Source organism: Schistocerca americana, chromosome 2 (genome assembly GCF_021461395.2).
Source record: "Schistocerca americana isolate TAMUIC-IGC-003095 chromosome 2, iqSchAmer2.1, whole genome shotgun sequence".
In the NCBI taxonomy this organism is placed as follows: Eukaryota; Metazoa; Arthropoda; class Insecta; order Orthoptera; family Acrididae; genus Schistocerca; species Schistocerca americana.
The window spans coordinates 759,214,213-759,229,491 of record NC_060120.1 but is presented as its reverse complement, the minus strand read 5'-3'; positions in this window follow the sequence as shown (position 1 = coordinate 759,229,491).

Below are 15,279 nucleotides of genomic sequence, written 5' to 3'. Positions count from 1 at the left end.
GTTGTGCAAAATTCATCGAAAAATCTCCCTTACTTATGACGATAAGTGTACCTATAGCAACAAATGCAGCCAATGGTAAGAGAAAAAAAGGTGAAATGCAAATGTCAAGAAATAAATTATTTTCTTATATTTTTGAACTTCCACCACTATAAGTATCCTGAATCCTTTCTGGTCATTCTGACAAAGTTTTATGAATTCATTTTTAAAAGTATAGGCAGTGGAAATTAAAATGGTTGAATGGTTCGAATGGCTCTGAGCACTATGGGACTCAACTGCTGAGGTCATTAGTCCCCTAGAACTTAGAACTAGTTAAACCTAACTAACGTAAGGACATCACAAACATCCATGCCCGAGGCAGGATTCGAACCTGCGACCATAGCGGTCTTGCGGTTCCAGACTGCAGCGCCTTTAACCGCACGGTCACTGCGGCCGGCGGAAATTAAAATGAACTGTGGTGTCTCTCCTGCTCCAAGTCGTCCCGTTTGACGTCCTACCCCTCTTGAGAAATGCTGCAACCAGCCATTTTTAGGGTTGCCGTGCCTCAACCTGTAAAAACTCTAATTCTCCGTCCGCTGCCTATCTTTCTGTCCGACTGTTAAAAATTCTTTTTCTCAGCTGTGGGTGGACGCAACAAGTTCAAATTTATGTCACATATTACGGTCTATCGTCCCTTGGCGGTGTAAAAATTTTAAGCTTCTAAGTCAATGCAATCAAAAGATGCGGCCATTTATGTCACATATTTTGATACTCAAAAAACTCACTCATCTAAATCTATAGAGTACTCACTTCTTGTTGATGTAGAAACATGAAATTTGGCAGGAAACTAGGTTAAATATATTTTTGTCATTTCAAAATGTATTGCATTTATCATCCGTAAAAAGCATAAGAGAGAAACATTACTGCATGCAAACACAAAATTTAAGTTGTAGTAATGTTTTATTACGTCTACAACTTTGCTTCCGTCGTTTTGCAATACACGGCACTAGCGCCAAGTGGGGTTCGGGTGGTTGGTCATAGGTGTAATACAATAAGCTTAGGCATCTGTAAACATAATGCCATAAAAATATTAGTCGATTTGTGATTGCATCACAAGGTTATTCTCGATTAAGTATGTCAACTTGCGTACGCATTTCTCGCCATTTGCAGGAAGTTTTAATTTTCTGCCTTAAAACGAAGAAATCTGCGGATGTGGCTCTTAAAATGCTGGGTAAGACCAGACTATTAGTGGAAGAACGTGCAGAGAATGTTTTCAACGGCATGGCGGGACAAGAGAGAACTTTTTCGTAGCTATTGAAAGAGACGAAGACAGTCACAGGATATCATTATCGAAAGAAACTGATGCGTTCAAGCCCAGAACTTAAACACAAACGGCCACAATGCAGCGATAGACACGTAAAGGTAATTTTGCAGCAGGTAAGTGCTCGACCCCATGCCGCAAAACACGTCAGAATATACATGGAAACGTTGAAATGAGAAGTCCTATCCCTCCCGCCGTATTCTCCATACGTTGCTCTCTGTGACTACCACCTTTTTCGATCCGTGGCATACAGCCTGGCTGACCAGCACTTCCGATCATATGAACAAGTGCAAAATTGAATCGATTCATGGATCCCCACAAAAGACGCCCATTTACTCCGCCAAGGGATTCGTATGCTGTCCGAAAGATGGTTGAGCATATTTCTACGATTATGGCAAAAACGAGCCACTCGTGAACGGGCTACTTAGGTGAAATAAGAAAATCGGAGTGTTCTTTGCCATCGACGGTACAGATGAAAAATTCAGCGGGAATGAGTGGAATAATAAATAAATGCCGCTCGGGGTAGCCGCGCTGTCTAGCCGTCTTGCCACAGTTCGCGCGGCTTACCCCGTCGGAGGTTCGAGTCCTCCCTCGGGCATGGGTGTATGTGCTGTCCTTAACGTAAGCTAGTTTAAGTTATAATAAGTAGTGTGTAAGCCTAGGGACCGATCACCTCAGCAGTTTGGTCCCATAGGAACATACCACAAAAAAAAAGAAATAAAACAATGCATCATAGTGAAATAGTGTACACGAAAAATTCGAATGCAGATAAAGAGCCAAAACACAAACCTTTTAATATTCCCCCTATAAATACGGCGAGTGGCGTTTCTTTACTTCCTCGTTTTACTTAGCTCAGTAGTTATGAGTTATGCATGAAACAGCGCAGAATCATTAGTTATGTTCGTTTGTATGTCGGAGCGATGGAGGAGAGAGGCTTGAAGTTTCTTTTCCTCAGACGTAATATATCTCTCCGTGCGTACATTCCTCATGCGTTTACGTGTTTACGAGACGTCGGTGTAATGAGTGGCGCGATGTGGCCAACAGCTGCGAGACGGCAGCCAAAGAGCGCAATAGCAGGCGGTGCCAGCCTGTCTCCGGTTGGGTGCGCCAAGGATGCAGCAGGCTTGGACGGCGGCGTTCGCAGCTGCCACTGCGCGCAGACAGAAAATGACGTACATCGGCTAACGGTCTGCAGCACTGCGTACTAAGCTGGTGGGTTCGATTCCTGACAACAAGCTGTGCTTCTGTAGTGATAAGGTGCGGATCCGAGTCCCTTTGGCCTTTTGAGGCCAAGAAAGATGGTTCTTTCTTGCAAGTGAATGTGACACAGAAACCGCTGAAGACGCTTCGTATCGAACAGCTTGTTACCGACTGTGAGGTACCATGGGCAACAGGACTGACGCTCAGTATAAACCAGACGAGGTTCAACGCATTTAGGAGCAATTACATGCAAGTATAATATGGCTTAATCCTCTCACTGAGCAATTACGTTCAGCGGCCGCCTGCCATGTGCATGTAATTTTCGACTGGTGCGTGTATATACGATTGTAGCAGTCTGTTATTATTAGTGAGAAGAAGTTAAAACGCATAATGCGGTATTATAGAGTTGTATTGTTTCTTTTTAATCTTTATAGGGAAATAATTGTTTTTCAAAAAGGAGAAAAAAATACTTAAGTTATTTCGTTAGTAAAACGTCAAAGTGTGGTATTTTCAAACATAAAGTGCATTACTTTCTATACAAGTGTGTCTGCCACCACTTCGTTTGTCGTGCTTTGCACATACAATAAACCTCCTACAGACGGTCTTCTTCTTTGACGATGTTCATGTGTGTAGCGAGATAAGATGGCACTCGGCTAGGCGTAAGGGATTATTACCATCAGGCGATCTCCTTGCACGACGGAACTATTTGCGGCCGCTGGTGAATCTCTAGAATCTCTTTGATTAGTTTTTGGTGAAAATAAGATACTGAAATACAGTCAACGGCAAAGAAAAAAATGAAGGAATTATCTGAATGGTATAGAAATTAGTAAGTGTTGCGTACATGTACAGACAAACACGTAATTTCAGAAAAAATAGGTGAGTTATTCAAGAAAAAGATCTTCACAAACTGAGCAAATTAATAACGCGTTAGTCCACTTCTGGGCCTTATGGAAGTAGTTACTCGGCTTGGCATCGACAGATTAAGTTGCTGGATATCCTCCTAAAGGATATCGTGCAAAATTCTGTCCAATTGGAGCGTTAGATCGTCCCGAAGGCGATAAGGCAATCGGCAACAGAACATAGTAGGGTTGGGAATTTAAGGGGGGTATAGATTCATTCCGCCACAACCGACCTTGGAGGGCCAGTTAGAAAATTTTCGCGCGGTCAGGGAGACTATATCCCGTGAGTTAAGGGTTTATATACACTGTTCAGGCAGAAAATTCTGACCACCGGCCTACTGTCGATATAAACCCGTCCAGGAGATAGTAGTGTCATCTGGCGAGGAATGACTATTAGTCAGACACACGAACGGTGAATGTAGTACCAGAGACTGTCCTGTACTTGTGTAGAATGGGGAAGGCGCGCGATCTGTCTTTGGCAGAGGGCAGATTAAAAAAAAAATGGCTCTGAGCACTATGGGACTCAACTGCTGTGGTCATAAGTCCCATAGAACTTAGAACTACTTAAACCTAACTAACCTAAGGACATCACACACATCCATGCCCGAGGCAGGATTCGAACCTGCGACCGTAGCGGTCGTGCGGTTCCAGACTGTAGCGCCTTTAACCGCTCGGCCACTCCGGCCGGCAGAGGGCAGATTGTGATGGCGCGGAAGCTCGTTACGAACGTTTTGGAAATTGCACGACTTGTCGGGTATTCGAGAGGTCTTTTGATGAGTGTATTCAACACGCGGCGAAACCAAGGTGAAACCACGTCCAGACGTCGTGGGGTTGGGCAGCCACCACTCATAACAGATGAAGGACGTCGTAGGCTCGGCAGACTGGTAGAACTGTCCAGACGGCGAACTGCGGCGGCACTAACATCTCACTTTAATGCTGGCTAGACTATAAGTGTGTGTGAACACACAGGGTACCGAACACTGCAACGACGGATCTCCGCTGCCGACGAACCACGAATGTGCCAATGTTACCATCACGACATCGGCAGCAGCGACTGAAATGGGCACTTGACCGTCGGCACTGGACGTTGACGCAGTGGAAGAGGGTTGCACGGTCTGATGAATCCTGATACCTTCTTCTTGACGCCATGGGAGGAGGCGAATCCGTCGTCTTCCAGTAGGGCACCCCTTGACACTATACTTCGGGACGGAGACAAACTGGTAGCGGTTCCATTATGCTCTGAACATTCACGTGGGCATCCATGGGTCCTGTATATCTCGTTGCAAGGCACCTTGATGGCCGAGGTGTATCGTATACTGGTTGCAGACCACGAACACCATGACGATCTTGTTTCCCATCAGCAGTGCCTTTTTTCAACAAGATAATGCGCCACGTCAGAAGGCCAGGAGTGTGATGGAGTGGTTCGAGTTACAGTTGATGTGGTGGCCCGCCAGCTCGGAGCTCATTGCCTCCCTCTCAGTAATTTACGGTAATTAGGTGACTTGTGGAACCAACTCCCTCCAGCGACCTACCGAGGCCTCATTGCTTCCGTGCCACGACGGGTCGCCATAGTTACGTTCTGGCTGATCAGTGTAACCAATAATGTAACGGATATATGAAAGAGAGATGATGCCGGACGTGGAGCGACAGAAATTTACGACAGAATATTTCGACTTTCCGGGCCACCATGCGTTTTGCATCTCGAGAGCGGCATCGCGTCTACTGCCCGGGCTTTTCGCAGGTAATTCGGAGGGGAATTAACCTGCGAAGGAAATTCGCTAGCGGAGCTCTGCCGCGTGCAGCGCCTGTCGCTGGCGTCTAGTATCGATTGTCGGGAGGTGGCGGATCGGGTCCGTTATGCGGCCTTGGCCGCGTGCGCCGCGGACTGACCTCTCACTCAGGAGAAAGGTGAAAGGTATAAGCGGCGGGCGGCGGGCAGCGGCCAGCGGCCGGCAGGGGTCGCCTCATGCTGTGCGCCGCTCTAAAGCCCGTCTCACACAGGGTAAGATTCGTTGCAAGCTTACTCGCCTGCTAACGTGAGCACTGGCGTTTGTGTAGAATTGCCAGTGCTAACAGACAAGCAAAACTGCGTGAAACAACCACAGAAATCAATGTTGGACGTACGAAGAACGTATCCTTTTGGACAGTGCGGCGAAATTTGGCGTTAATGGTCTGTGGCAGCAGACGACCGACGCGATTGCTTTTGTTAACTGCACGACATCGCCTGCAGCGAATTTCCTGGACTCGTGATCATATCTGTTAGATACTAGTCTACTGGAAAACCGTGAGCTAGTCCGATGAGTCCCGATTTCAGTTGGTAAAAGCTGGTGGTAGAATTCGAGTGCAGACCCCACCAGGCATTGGATCCATATTGTCAACAAAGGACTGTGCTGGCTGGTGGTGGCTCCATACTGCTGTTTTTAATGGAATGGACTCTGGGTCCTCTGGTCCAAGTGAACCGATCATCGACTGGAAATAGTTGTGTCCGGCAACTTGGAGAACACTTGAAGCCATTCACGGACTTCATGTTCCCAAACAACAATGGACTTATTATGGATGACAATGTGCCATTTCATTGGTCTGAAGAACACTCTGGACAGTTCGAGCGAATGATTTGGTCACTCAGATCGGAACATTTATATGACGTAATCGAAACGTCAGTTCGGGCACAAAATCCTGTACCAGTAACATTTTCTCAGTTATGGAGGGCTGTAGAGGCAGTATGACCCAGTATTTCTGCAGGGGACTTCCAACAACTTGTTGAGCCCATGCCGAGTCGATTTGCTGCACTACTCCGAGCGGAAGGAGGTCCGACACGATATTAGCAAGTATGACGATATTAGGAGGTGTCTCATGACTTTTGCCATCTCGGTGCACTTATTTGTAGATTTATTTTGTTATTCTGAACTCTGATTTGTTTGGTAGTTGCTTTTTCTGCAAGCACTTTGGATTGTTTGTACTTATTAATAAATTGTTTTAAATTTGCTTTAGAAGTTATGCCAACACATCTCCCAGGAATCCGCCACTCCCATTAAGTCATGCACCACACATTTATGATGTACTTCAATTATAAGGGGCTGTCCAATGAAAACGGGGCAGATGGAAAAAAGGAAGTAAATTGTCTATTATTTTGAAAGTCATTGGCCTAACTGTTAATACATTTATCCGACTTTGAGACAAAACGGTTAATGAGTGCACTGAAAAATGTTTGCTGTTGCCTACAAAACCATGATTGAAGCAAGGCGAGCCCCTCTTCGTCCGAAGCAAATCGAGGGCCACAAATTTCCTTCTTCAGCGCTCCAAAAATATGGAAATCGCATGGGTAGAGATCGGTAGTGTATGGGCGGCCCGATGTCTTGCGAAGATTGTTTCGACTATGCTGCAGAGGTTTCGCTAGGAAACCCTTTCACATCCTCTATATAGACCGGATCTCTCCCCATGTGATTTACATATTTTTGGAGCTCTGAAGAAAGACGTTCGTGACCATCGACTCGTTTCGGCCAAAGAAGAGTACGTCTGGGTGTAATCACCGTTCCGCAAGCAACCGCGAACATTTTGCTATGAAGGCGTTTATTGTCTTGTCTCAAAGTGGGGTCAATGTATGGCCATTACTTTTGAAATAATAGGTGGCCACCTTCTTCATGTGCTACGAGTTGTCCCGCTATGTGTGTGACGTGGACTCCCAACCAGATTGCGGACACTTGCTGGCTTCGAGCCATGGCTGGTGGTTATCGCTGAAACAACCGGTTTTCGGTTGTATCAGTTTTTTGAACATCCATTTATCCTGAGTGTTGAAACCGCTCGGAATAACCGGTTTCTGAAATAACAGATTTTTCGTTTTTTTATTCCTATTAGTTCCAGTAATACACGTGGACATCGAATAAAGATTGAACAATTCTGACTCCTTCAGTTTCAAGATCCATAAAATCAAAATACTGAATTGACTAGATGTTTAACAGAAAACAGTCTGTCCACCGTTCACTGCTTTTCAAGAAAAATGATAATACTACAAAAATTCGCCAGTATTCTCCTATTGATACTATTGTTTTGAAATTTTGTTCAAGAATCACCTTGTAATCGAGGATCATTCCACCACTTGGCCATTAGGAATAGTGAATGCTAAAGGATGAAAATTGAAGTTTAAGAACTCTGTTTTTCGTGTTAATTCGTCTGTTTTCAAGGGCTGCATGCAGGTGAAGGTACGCAGACGCAGGCAACGAATAAGCTACTTTCAATTTTTATTGCAAATTATGAATGAATTGTTGAATTACAAGTTTTCTTCTTATATGATGTCACAGATTTGATGTGACTCCTCCAGTTCTCAATCTTTTAAAGGAAATGGAGCATTGTACTTCATTGGTGCCGCAATTCGTAAAATACTTCCAGATTAGTGATGGTGCCTTTCTGTAATATACACCAGATATGGCTAGTCTCACACACTGCATGTACACGCATACCATCCAGTAGACCGGGCCACATGGTAACAGGTTCATTGTCTCAGCAATGATGCTCCATTTCTTGTACAATGTGTTTGTTGCTGGCGGTATTGCTATTAAAAAGCAATCGTAGCTCTTCTCATTTTCAATAATAACGACATATTTGAAAGCAATGGAAATTTTACAAATAAGAATTACTCAATTTTAAACGATGTTTGTTTAAAATCAAAAATTTTAGCTCTGCTGCTATGGCTAATTGATATTTCCGTTTTTTACCCAGTTATTACTTAAAAATAAGTACCTGTTATAACCGGAACCAAACAAATCCCGTGAAACACCGGTTGCTATGAACTGAAATATCGCTATCGCTTTTAACCGGTCGGATTTTCCCATCCGTACCTCGCGTCAACTCCCAACGCCCACTATGCCCTGCGGTACTTTTTGCTTTTCAGAGCTCACACTGTTTGCCTGCGAAATTCACGTTCTGTCAGCGTTTCCCAGTTGCGTTTGATGTAATGGCTGCTGAGATCTTAAAAAACTGAGCTCAGAAGCCTAATGGAAACCTCCGTCTCTGTTTATTAGCTTCTCGAACATTTTTATTTCGATAGACTCTGTGCTAGAAACGTGACTTCCGTCGATAAAGATAACAATTTTTCGTAATGTTAAAGCAGTTATATGTCTCTCAAAGACGGATATGCACTGCATTCCATGCGAAAGCCGCTAGTCTTAAATGGGAAAAGCTATTAGGGGAGATATAAGTAACGCCATCTACACACTCGACCCAAGTAGCCATACAAACCATTGGTCGCGGACACTCCCTCGAATATAATCATTAAATGAAGTACTATGCCAACAGTATCGTATCTCAAAAACCAATGTTTGAGGTGTGGAGTAATTAAGGAGACTATTGAAATACAGATGTTGGGAAACCTAATAAACAGGGACGGAGGGTTCAATTTTAACAAGGCTTGGGTTCGGCAATTAATTTATTAAAATCTCCCGGCCTTCACAATTGGGAAACAATGAGAGAATCCACGGAATATCAGAGTGGGCTGTGAATAACAAAAGAACATCGGGAGTCAAAGGCAGCCATAAATATCGGCGGGAGACCAGTGACAGTTCACCGTCTGGTCGGAGACATGTAGCGAATACACATAACAACATTATCCGCCCCACCTGAAGAGGACGGGTGCGTAAGCCGTCGAAATATTGTGCACAAAATGGAAACAGCAACAACTCGGCAGAACAACCGAAGCAAGCCTTTAATGTTCCCGACATTTGCAAGTTGGGGGGTACCTTAGCATGGCTCAAATGGCTCTCAACACTATGGGACTTAACTTCTGAGGTCATCAGTCCCCTAGAACTTAGAACTACTTAAACCTAACTAACCTAAGGACATCACACACATCCATGCCCGATGCAGGATTCGAACCTGCGACCGTAGCGGTCCACGGTTCCAGACTGAAGCGCCTAGAACCGCTCGGCCACACCGTCTTTAGCATGATGCAGAACAATTCTGTTCCTGATTCTTCCGAGATTTCTACGACGCAATGATGACACAGCGTTTAGGCCGGTATTACACTACCAAATTCTCTTTGACACAGTTTCTGTGTCAAATACAATTTGATATGGTAATAAGGAACTTTGTTAAAAAGTCAAATTTTCTTTGATCAAATCTAGTACTCGCCTGTTTATTGCATGTAGTCGTGCACTTCTACAGCTGTCTGATATGTAATGTTTATCAACATGGCTTCGAAATTTACATGGTGCGTCGCACCTACAGTGAAACTGATAGAATACAGTGAAACTGATAGAAATGTACGAGGCAGATGAAACACTGTATAATTTGCGGCATACGGAATACAAAAACAGAATAAAAAGAAGCGAGAATTAGAAAAAAAATTGTAGAGGCCATTAGCGGAGAAGTACGGCCAGTGTGAATCCTCGAGGACCCCAAGGAGAAAATCTACAATTATTGTGGAAATAAAAATATTTATTAATAGCTGTAGTATGTACGAAACTCTTATTTGCCATCACACATTCTTCTTTGAGGGCTTTATAAATAGCTTCACACGTTTATAGTACTATTTTCGTCAATGTGCTCTGCGGTGTTCGAGTGCTATACTGTAGAATAACTTTCTCCTATTGCTAGAAATCGCAGTGATACAGTTAGTCTGCTTCCGCGGATATAGCATTTTTTAGGTGAGTGTTCTGCTTCGTAACATGAGGAGCCACTTTCTTGAACACATATTGAAATGCACTCTCGTCCATTCGCGAATAGTTTTCAAACGACTTTAGGTCTTCGACTTGCAGCTTCTGTACCAGATTTCGTTGGATGCTTTTAGTATCTCGCCGTGGAACCCTCCGCTTCACCCAAATACGTTTCCTTTTTCTTTCCTTCTGCTCCTCTTCCAAATGAAAATACAATGCATCTGCGATATACTGCAGAGCACAGTGGGACGTCTTCAAGATCTTGGGCAATAAAAATTTGATGACAATGTAATACCCCTTTTTGCACTACGTCAGATATCTTTGTCAAAGAAAATGTGATGAATATTTGATCACATTTCTTTGTCAAAGAAAATTTGATTGTATAAAACCAGCCATAAGACTTCTGAAGGAGCAGGAATCAATATCGGCGTTGCCTCGAAAGACGGCTACTGATTGTACAAATGCTCGACGAAAAAAAATACTGTTTGTTGCAAACGTACATTCATTGTAGTGTACAGGTGCCGGATGTCAGTTTGTGAGATGGAGTTTCATGCTGTTTCACTTGCTCAGTCAATACAGGAACGGTTAATGCTGGCTGTGGACGACGCTGGAGTTGTCGGCCGATGATGTGATGTCCCATATGTGTTCTACTGGAGACAGATCTGGTGATCGAGCACCCCAAGGCAACAGGTCGATACTCTATACAGCAGTGTTGGATTACAATGGCGGGTTGTGAGAGAGCGTTTTCCTATTCGAAAACATCCATTGGAATGCTTTTCATGAATGGTAGCACGACAAGTCGAATCACCAGATTGATGTACAAATTAACAATCGGGTGCGTGCGATAATCATGGGAGCGCTCCTGCTGTCATACGAAATCGCACCACAGATCATATAGGTATAGTGTAAGGTGGCTATAATTTCGCACCTTAAAAGCACTCATCCACATACTTTGCCGTGATCTACAATCACATTAGGTATTATTTGATAGGTAGTACACAGTATATATGAATATTTTAAGGAGACTGACATTGTCACGTACGCCTTGTAAATAATTGTTAACGGTTATTGCATGAAAGGCGACGGAGTGTCTTTATTATAGTAGTAGAGGTTGGAACGACAGTGGAAATGAAATGGCAGACGGAACTCAAGCCCTGGGTGGAAGGCCCACACAGGTGTGTTGGTCCTGCTTAAACAGTGGAAGTAGGAGAGAGACGTCGTAGCACCGAAGCGCTGGAGCACAATAGAGTCGCGACTGGCCGGTGTTGCAGCCGAACTGGAAGGATTTTACTTTGGAAGCTACGGAAATCTTGGATGCAGGTGAAAGGAACGAAGAAGCGGCACCTCGGAAACCACACAGGCTGAGTTATTTCCAAGGATTTTTACTCAGAAACGTACAATTGTACGAGTATAAGTTTTTTCTTCTCAGACTTTCCGCGCTGGACGACAAGACTAAAATATGGTTGGTCGACGTGCGGAAGAATCTGTAGAGAGGGAGAATATTCCGTGGTTTCGGGAATATGATTCGTTTTCGGAGTTACGATGGTGGCGAGCCAAACCTTGCTGGGAAGCCAGCGCTGGAGAGACAAGGGTCTTCCGAGCTCTTGTGTGTGACGGTCGCTCAGTATCAGCTTCTTGTTGGTACAGACGGACTTGCTGTCTTTGCTCTCACGGGACTTTATAGTTAGAACGGTTAGGCACTGTACTGTTGTGAACTTATACGATTCTGGACTTTGCCTCCGGGTTGGAAGTCGTCGCTGAGTACGCAGCATTCATTGATTGAGAGCACTTCCTCTGCCTATACTTCCGTTGAAACGTTACCTGAACTCCGTCCTTGCGGTTGGGAGTTTGCGTTTCTCGTCTGTAGATCACAGAGGAGAAGACAGTATTAGAGTATATTAGTCAGAGGACTGCCTTCTGCCGTACTAGTGTTTGAAAACCTTTATTTGTGGCTGGAATTCTTCCATCGACGCAGACGTGTACGAGAACCAGCATGCCGACGCACTAGACGCAGTACATACGGCGATATTGCTAACTGCTTTGGCTTATTAGCGGCTATAAGGCTCCATTGTAAACCATCTATAAAAGTATGTATAAGCAGCAACAACTTTTATCATTTAGTATAATTAGTTCCCTCAATCGTTCATTTCTGTTTAGGTTGGAATTTATATGTTAAAGAGCATTAAGAGACCCTAAGATCTACTTCAGGAGGTAGTCAAGCAGGGCCAAATCTTCAGTTTAGCGTTTATTATTTTCCGTTGCGCACATTCAGTTTACACCCGCCTGGAGTATTACTTTGGAATAGGTCCAATGTGTCTAGCATGTGGACGGCTTAGATGTAGATCGTTAACTGGCCACCTTATAATCAACACACGGCCATCACTGGCACCGAGGCAGAATCAGCTCTCATCAGAAAACACAACAGACCCCCACGCTGCCCTCCAATGAGCTCTCGCTTGACATCACTGAAATCGCAAATGGCGTTGGTTAGGGGTCAATGGAATGCACGCTACAAGGCGTCCGCTTAGGCATTCTTCTTGAAGTAACCACTTTCTAACAGCCAGTTGTGTCACTGTGGTACCAACTGCTGCTTAAATTACTACTGTGGATGCCATACGATGCACCAGAACCATTCGCCGAACACGATGGTCGTCTCTCTCGGTAGTGCCAATTGGGCGTCAGGAGCCCGGTCTTCTTGCGCCTGTACATTATCATGACCACAGCTACCAGCGATCAACTCTTTCTGCAGTACCGCAGAAGGAACAACCAGCTTCTCGTGACCCCGTTACACGACCTCGTTCAAACTCAGTGAGGTGCTGATAACTGCGTTCTTGTCGCATTCTTGATTAGCATCAACTGAGCACGTCCAATCTCAAAGATGACTAACGCTTACGACTGTTACAGCGTGCGTTTGAAGCAAACCTGATTTGCATCCTGATAGCGATACTATTAGCGACAACTGTATGCGATTGACGCGAAATTTGTATAGACATCATCTTTCAGATGTACACTCACGCTCATTAATTAAGGATCATTGCAGAATGTGGTGCCACACAACGTGGCACTACACAAAACTGGCGCTAATAGCATAGGCACATGGGAACACACACGACAAGGATCTGTAAGTCCACGGTATTGGTGATAAGTTGAGAAACCCGTCCAGAAACACATGTGCTACAAAAAGTCACTGTTTCCTGTACATGTACCCAGACATCAATATGGGATATGATCACCATGCACAAGTACCCAGGCCGCACAACGGGTTGGCATACTCTGGATCAGGTGGTCGAGCAGCTGCTGGGGTATACCCTCCCATTCTTGCACCAGTGCCTGCCGGAGCTCCTGAAGTGTCCTAGGGGTTTGAAGGCGTGCAGCGATACGTCAGCCGAGAGCATCCCAGACGTGCTCGATGGGGTTTAGACCTGGAGAACAGGCAGGCCACTCCATTCCAAGATGGCAGCTCGGTGGAGCCCTGCGTTATCTTCCACTAATGAAAAGGTGGACATACTGGTGCAAAATGACGTCCCGATACACCTGACCTGTTACAGTTCCTCTGTCAAAGACATGCAGCGGTGTACGTGCACGAATCATAATCCCACCCCATACCATCAAACCACGACCTCCATACAGGTCCCTTTCAAGGGCATTAAGAGGTTGTTATCTGGTTCCTGGTTCACGCTAGACGAAAATCCGACGAGAATCACTGTTCAGACTATACCTGGACTCGTCCGTGAACGTAACCTGGGACCACTGTTCCAATGACCACGTAATGTGTTCTTGACACCAGGCTTCACGGGCTCTCCTGTGACCACAGGTCAGTGGAATGTACCTTTCAGGTCTCCGGGCGAATAAACCATGTCTGTTCAGTCGTCTGTAGACTATGTGTCTGGAGATAACTGTTCCAGTGGCTGCGGTAAGGTCCCGAGCAAGGCTACCTGCAGTACTCCGTTGCCGTCTGCGGGCACTGATGGCGAGATATTGGTCTTCTTGTGGTGTTGTACACTGTGGACGTCCCGTACTGTAGCGCCTGGACGCGTTTCCTGTCTGCTGGAGTCGTTGCCATAATCTTGAGATCACACTTTGTGGCACACGGAGGTCCCGTCTCGTCTCGCTCAAATCACGGACATCCTCTGTCCGGAGATGGGGGAGGCTAAGCAGCAGTGCTGCTATTCCTCCTTTATCAGCTCTGTTGTCATATGTGGCCTCTCGTTGGAATGGGCCTCTGGCTACCCCGCTGTGTTTAAACTAGCGAAGTAGTTGATGGCTGCTAGATCTTCTGGGGCAGGCTGACGCCTGCCGGTGCGCGACTCTTCCTTCACCCACTTCTCTGTGGCCTGGTAGATGCGCTCCCAGTCCGAAGGGGTGAAGATGGGGCGGCTGTTCAGCAATATCAGCTCCTTCCTCGTCACCGCCTCGCGCAAAATGCCACGCGTGTGGCGAAGGTCGCACGGTTCAAGAGGGAGTGGTGATTTCGCATGCGCCGGCGTGAAGGGGTACGGGTTGTCCCCGTGGGGGTACGTCCCGTCCTTCAGCGACGCCACGATCTTCTTCACTAAGGGCTGCACACTCCGCTCGTCTGGGAGCGGGAGGGGCAGCCCTTCGTCGGTTTCCGCTTCTTCAGCTTGCGAAGAAGCGGTCGGTATCTCTTCCTCGGATGATTCTTCCGCGTCTGTCTCCAGGGAAGAAGACAGCGCAGGCGTCCCGACGTCGACTTCCATGCGAGGCGCCGGTCTACGACCTGCTGTGTTTGACGAGCCTCCAGTCGCCCTAGTATTCTACCCCTCATAACGACATCAATATGTGTTCTATGTGCCATTTTCAACACACCGTCACCATTAGCAAGTCTGAAAACGTCTGCACACTTACTCTCTGCACCATACTCTGACATGCACCAACACACCTCTGCGTATGTGGACTGCTGCCAGCGCCACCGTGCGACGACCACAGGTCAAATGCACCGCATGCTCATACTCCGATGTGATTTAAACCCACAAACCGCCCACTAGAGCGTTGTTTCACCATGTATCAGCATTATCCTTAATTTATGAGCATGAGTGTAGAAACACGCCTACCAACTTTCGTTTATGTCACCCAACTCGTTCTTGGTGTTGTGATTTTTTTCCGTCAGTGTATTTGAAGTAGCTAGATCACGACCGGGTTTCTGTCCGAACCATCCTTTACATACATAATAACATATCGTTTTCATGTTCTGTTTAAAATTTAAATGTTTAGACGG